General features: G+C 39.5%; 1 pseudogene; it reads left to right on the top strand.

Moving 5' to 3' along the window:
• Positions 1-279: 279 nt before the first annotated feature.
• Positions 280-777, top strand: LOC116464235 (large ribosomal subunit protein uL23-like; annotated as a pseudogene).
• Positions 778-6,066: the final 5,289 nt, after the last annotated feature.

Here is a 6,066-nt window from a genome sequence, read left to right as displayed (position 1 = left end):
ACGTTTATTAATGGGCCAAAATATCTTTAGTCTCTCTGTAAAAATAGGAAGCCAAAAGTATATAAACTTGAATTATTTATGTTCAGTAATTAATGTTTTAGTATTGTATCTTATTTATAAATCATCTAGATATTTAAGGCAAATCTTTTACTTAGCTTAACTTTAAGGTTAAAAATTACCAAAAGTACTTTGGAAACTACTATTAGGCAGATTTACTGTAAACAATTTATTTTTGAAATAATGCTTTTCGCTTTTCACAAGATGGCACGGAAAGCGAAGGAAGCTCCTGCCCCTCCTAAAGCTGAAGCCAAAACGAAGGCTTTAAAGGCCACGAAGGCAGTGTTGAAAGGTGTCCACAGCCACACGCAAAAAAGAAGATCCGCATGTCACTCACCTTCAGGCAGCCCAAGACACTGCGACTCCGGAGGCAGCCCAAATATCCTCGGAAGAGCACCCCCAGGAGAAACAAGCTTGACCACTGTGCTGTCATCAAGTTTCCGCTGACCGCTGAGTCAGCCAGAAGAAGATAGAAGAAAACAACACGCTTGTGTTCATTGTGGATGTTAAAGCCAGAAGCACCAGATCAAACAGGCTGTGAAGAAGCGCTATGACACTGATGTGGCCAAGGTCACCACCCAGATTCGTCCTGATAAAGAGAAGAAGGCATATGTTCGACTGGCTCCTGATTATGATGTTTTGGATGTCGCAACAAAATTGGGATCATCTAAACTGAGTCCAGCTGGCTAACTCTAAATATATGTGTATCCTTTCACCATAAAAAAATAACTTTTTTCAAAAGAATGACAAATTAATTAGAATCAAATCTATAAGCTTTAAGATTTTACATTTCTAGTAAGTATAATATTAGCTTATTTGACTAGAACTCAAGCAGAATAGGAATTTATGTTTGTTTTATATTCAATAGTGATAACTTTGAAGACATAGTTGTTTTATTACACCAAAAATATTACATTAATCTTATTTAACTAAGTTTTATCCAAATCGTGTTAACTTAAAAAACATTTGATCATTTCCTATATTTCTAGGGTTTGGTGAATATTTATTTATAAATGCTTATTTTTTTCCAAGCCAAGTTAGAATAGAGCACTTTTAGAGGATTTTATAAATGAATTTTGCAATGCTATCTGGAATTAAGAAAATATCACATATACATAACATACATTAATAGATATACAAATACAAATAGAGATTTCATGGCTTTTGTCCTGAAATTTCAGCCATGAATCGGGCATAAATATTCTGATGGTTAATTTTAGACATCTACTTGATTGGATTAAGAGACACACATAGTTGGTAAAACACAATTTCTGGGCATATCTGTGAGGGTGTTTCTGGAAGACACTGAGATAACCCTGATCCAATGTGGATGGGCACTGATATGGTTTGGCTGTGTCCCCACCCAGATCTCATCTTGAATTGTAGTTCCTATAATCCCTACATGTCGTGGGAGGGACCCTGTGGGAGGTGATTGAATCACGGTGGTGGTTACTGCCATGCTGTTCCCATGACAGCGAGTGAGCTCTCATGATCTGATGGTTTTATAAGGGGCTTTTCCCCTTTGGCTCAGCACTTCTCCTTGTTGCTGCCATGTGAAGAAGGATAGCTTTGCTTCCCCTTCTGCCATGATTTTGAGGCCCCTGCAGCCATGTGGAACTGTCAGCCCATTAAACCTCTTTGTTCTTTATCAATTGCTCAGACTCAGGCATTTCTTCATAGCTGTATAAAAATGGATGAATACAGGCATCATCCAATTGGTTGAGAGCCCAGATAGAACAACAAGGAAAAGGAAAGGTGAATTATCTCCTTCTGAAATGGAAACATCTTTCTTCTCCTGCCCTTGACATCAGAACTTCAGGGTCTCAGACCTTGGGCCTCAGAATCAGAGTTACACCACTGGCTTCCCTGATTCTGAGTCCTTTGTGTCTGGAGTGAGCCATGCTACCAGCTTTCCTGGCTCTCCAACTCAGAGACAGGCTATTGTGGAACTTCTCAGCCTCCATAATTATGTGAATGAATTCCCCTAATGAATCTTCTCTCATCTATCTATCTACACATATCCTATTGATTCTGCCTTTCTGGTGAACCCTGCCTAATGTGATTACAATAACTACAAAATTCACTAGTTTATATACAAGAGTTGGTTTTTGTCTTTGCCACATTTTATATTTGTATTATAACTCTGTATCTGGAAAATGGAACAAGTTTTTTTCTTCTTCATATGAGGGCTAAAGCTTTTCTCTCACCAACATTTTTGGAGATTTTTAAGATTTTTTTTTTGTTTTGACATACAATCTTACAGAGGCTGAGAAATAAATTTTTTTTCTATTTTATTTTTCAGCCCCAGGTGTTTGCTTTTGCAGATTCTTCAGCACATTGAGAGCCTCCAAGGCATGGAGCAGGGTGCCTAAAGTTTCAGCGATTATAGGGAGTTGACTTAATTGGGAAAGGAAGGGTCTAAAAGGAGGCAGTTTTGAAGATAAAAATTTTCTCAAAGGAGCCATTAAAGTTTGAAATAATTCTTAGTAAAGTCATCCAAATAGGAAAGGAAGTAGAATTAATTCCATATTGGTGGAACACATAGTCAGCAGAAGTTTGAGAATGGAGAATTTAGTCAATTTTAAATTAGTCAATTTAGGCTAATTTTTTGTATTTTTAGTAGAGACAGGGTTTCATCATGTTGGACAGGCTGGTCTGAAACTCCTGACCTCAAGTGATCCACCCGCCTCGGCCTCCCAAAGTGCTGGGATTACAGGCATGAGCCACCGCACCCAGTGAGAGATGTATTTCCTATAAAGGGTTGCAGCCTGCAGGGTTGTCCTTCTGACAGGCTGGGAAGCATAGCCTCCAGCCAGAAGCCAGAAACAGATGTTTCAAGGAGGAGGTAAAGGAAATAGTAATTTATGCTGAGTGGAATGGCCAAATACATTTATTTAAAAAGCTCTAAGAGGAGTCATGAATATTTATGGAAGGAGAAATGCATGCATGAGCAATTGAGTTTCTTGCTTCTTCATGGGTCCCATGTACAAAAAAATGGTAATGTTAGCATGATCCCAGGGTGGAATTTTCAGCCCTCTGACATTAAAAGGTGAAGCAGAGGACATGAAAACTCGCTCTGTGCATCCTCTGTACACTGGCCAGAACCTCTCCGTCATGGGTGGTCTCTTATCAAGCAAGAAAGGAGAGGCTGACATCAGTGGTGGAGTCTTTGAAAGGGCTGGTTTCTGTTAAATCCTTAGGGAAGAAAGCCTCATCATGGTTAGCAAAGGAGGGGGTATAACGATGTGCATCTGACCCCCATCATCCCATCCTAGCGAAGCTGAGAACTCAGTTTTGAAAGTTACTCTGGGGTCCCCTCAGCCAAGAGTGGGTCTGTTCAGTCAGTTGGGAGCTTAGGATTTCATTTTCATTTGTCAGTGCTAATGGGAAAGAGTATGCTGTCTCCATGGCAGCCGAATTTGCAAGAAACTCCTTGGATGGGGTTAATGGCAGTTGTATTTTTCTGGGAGCTCTGCTTTAATTGGATAAAGTAAGTTCTGGTAAGATTTCTTCCTTTATCTTTGGTATCTCAAATGTTTTCCTTTACATAATCTTTATAACAGCTTTTGATGTCTGAGTGGATTCCCACACAGTCATCTATTGTAAGACTTTCTGATTCCCTTTTTTTCCTTTGGTCATTATGAATAGGGCTTCTGTAAATAATTGCATGGTAGCTTTTGTTTGGAAATAATATCAAAGTAGTTGTCAAAATACTTAGGAATGTGATTTTTGGATTGTAAGGTGAGACTTGTTTAGCTTTAGAAAAAACTGCCCAACTTGCAATGGGGAGGAAAAAAATTTTCTATGTTTTTGGAATTCTTAGATGGGACCCTCTGTAAAAACTGACAGATTAAAATGAGAAAAACAGAATAGTTTAAAAACATGTATACCTTATGGATACATGGGAGATACTCACAGAAAAATGAGTAAATCTCCAACAGGTGACTTTCAATTCAAGCATAAATACTATCTTTAACTTAAAGAAAGAAGATTTGAGGTGCAGTAGTGGGGAGTTAACCAGCAAAAGCACAGTAGACAAGGGTAAGGTTTGTTATACAGACGTAAGTCCATGCATTCTCCATTGATAAGACTCTTTAGGGATTTAGTTATCCTTCTCTTCTTGGTGTCAAGAGAGGTAGCTTTTAAATGGGGATATCCTTGATAGATGTAAATTTTCCTTACACAAGTGTAACTTCTACTTTGTTTTCAGAACTTCCTTTGTTAGAATTTTTTTTCAAAATAATCAGCTTGGAATAATTCTTAAGCCAAAGGGACATATATTGGGGTGGCATATTCTGGTTTCCTACCATTATATTTTGGGGTGGCATATTTTGGTCTTATACACTGTGTTCCACCAGCAATGAAAAGAGTTCTTGTATTTTCTCCAGCAATTTGTCATTTTTAAAAGAGTTTAGCAGTTCTAAGACATAGAGACCAGCTGTGCTATCTCATTGCGGTTTTCAGTTCTCTAGTATGTTGAGTATCTTTTTGTATGTTTACTTGGCATCTGTAGATCTTCTTTGGTGAGGTGTCTGTTCAGATCTGTGTGCATTTTTAATTGGGCTGTTTAACTTATTGTTTAGTTTTAACAATTTTTATATATTTTGAATACAAATTCTGAGATCTGTATTTTGCAAATATTTTTTTCAATATGTGGCTTTTCTTTTTGTTCTCTTAACAAGGTCTCTTCCAGAGTATAAACTTTGAATATTAAGAAATCCACATTGTCATTTCTTCTGTGTATATCAACCTTTTCTGTCAGTTGTTAAAATTCATTACCAAACCCAAAGGCACATAGCTCTTCTTCTGTAGTTTCTTCTAGAAATGGTATAGTTTTGCATTTTTAGTGTAAGGATGATTTTGAGTGATTATTTGTGTAAGTTGTAAAGTTTTCATCTACACACATATCATTTCTTATGGCTTCCAATTAATCATTCCCTCACTATTTTTGGGAAGGACACAGGAGAGTGGGCTCCGTTAGAATAGATAGCTAGACATGAACAGGAGGGGGAGCTCCTGAAAAAGGGAAAGCCTGGGAAGGCTCTCCTGGAGGGACCACCAAAAATTCACATTAGTAGCATCTCTAGTGCTGGAGTGGATGGGCACTTGTCAATTGTGGGTAGGAGGGAGAAGAGGTATCTATGCAGAAAGAAACACCCTAGCACTCCTCTTAAGATGCCCCAATCATCATTCGTTCTGCAATAAAAATGTCAGAATATTGCTAGGTACATGCTGATAAGAACAACAAAGGGAACATTCTTAAGAGAAACCTGGCACCATAAGTACAGATTAGGGCAGAGAAGGACATTCAAAAGGGATGGGCAGGTGCAGTAGTTACAAACGTGACCGCTGTCAGCCGGCCTGCGATGGTGGGAAAGAGGCTGGTGCCAGAGTGGATTCGGATTGATCACCACACATGTACCTCAACCAACAGCGAGGAGGTCCCACATGCCTAAGTGGGGCAAGTCGGGGACCTAAGGCAGTAGCAGGAAAACCAGACAAAGAAAACAGGCGGAGACTTGAGACAGAGGCAGGAATGTGAAGAAGTCTAAAATAAAATTCCCTGCACAGGACTCTTAGGCTGTTTTCATGCACGATCAGTCCACTCCTATTTTTCTACAATAAGCTCTTTACACTGTATTTCTTTTATATTTCTTTTGAATGAAGTTATCTGCCATCTTTGTACTGCCTCTTGGTGAAAATCTGTCTTCCAAGTTAGACAAGAACTGGGACATCAGCTCTCCCCACTAATAGCTCCATTTCAGTTTGAATTTACAGAACTGATGTGGCTTAATAACTGGTGCTCCGACTTTAAGTGGTGCAGGAGGTGGCCAGTAGCGGACCCCAGCCGTCACACCAGGAGCAAGAGGGCCCTGCATAGTCCCCATCTGCCTGCAGGTGGCATGCTGCCACGACACTGCCAGCAAGAGGGCCTGGCAGTGTCCCCAGCTGCCAGCAGGGATATAGGACGACTACACTGTGAGCAAGAGGGCCCTGCAGTGTCCTTAG

The sequence above is a fragment of the Hylobates moloch genome, unplaced genomic scaffold (genome assembly GCF_009828535.3).
Source record: "Hylobates moloch isolate HMO894 unplaced genomic scaffold, HMol_V3 SCAFFOLD_313, whole genome shotgun sequence".
Lineage (NCBI taxonomy): Eukaryota > Metazoa > Chordata > Mammalia > Primates > Hylobatidae > Hylobates > Hylobates moloch.
Note: the sequence above shows the minus strand (reverse complement) of the source record. Positions and strands in the feature narration are given on the sequence as shown.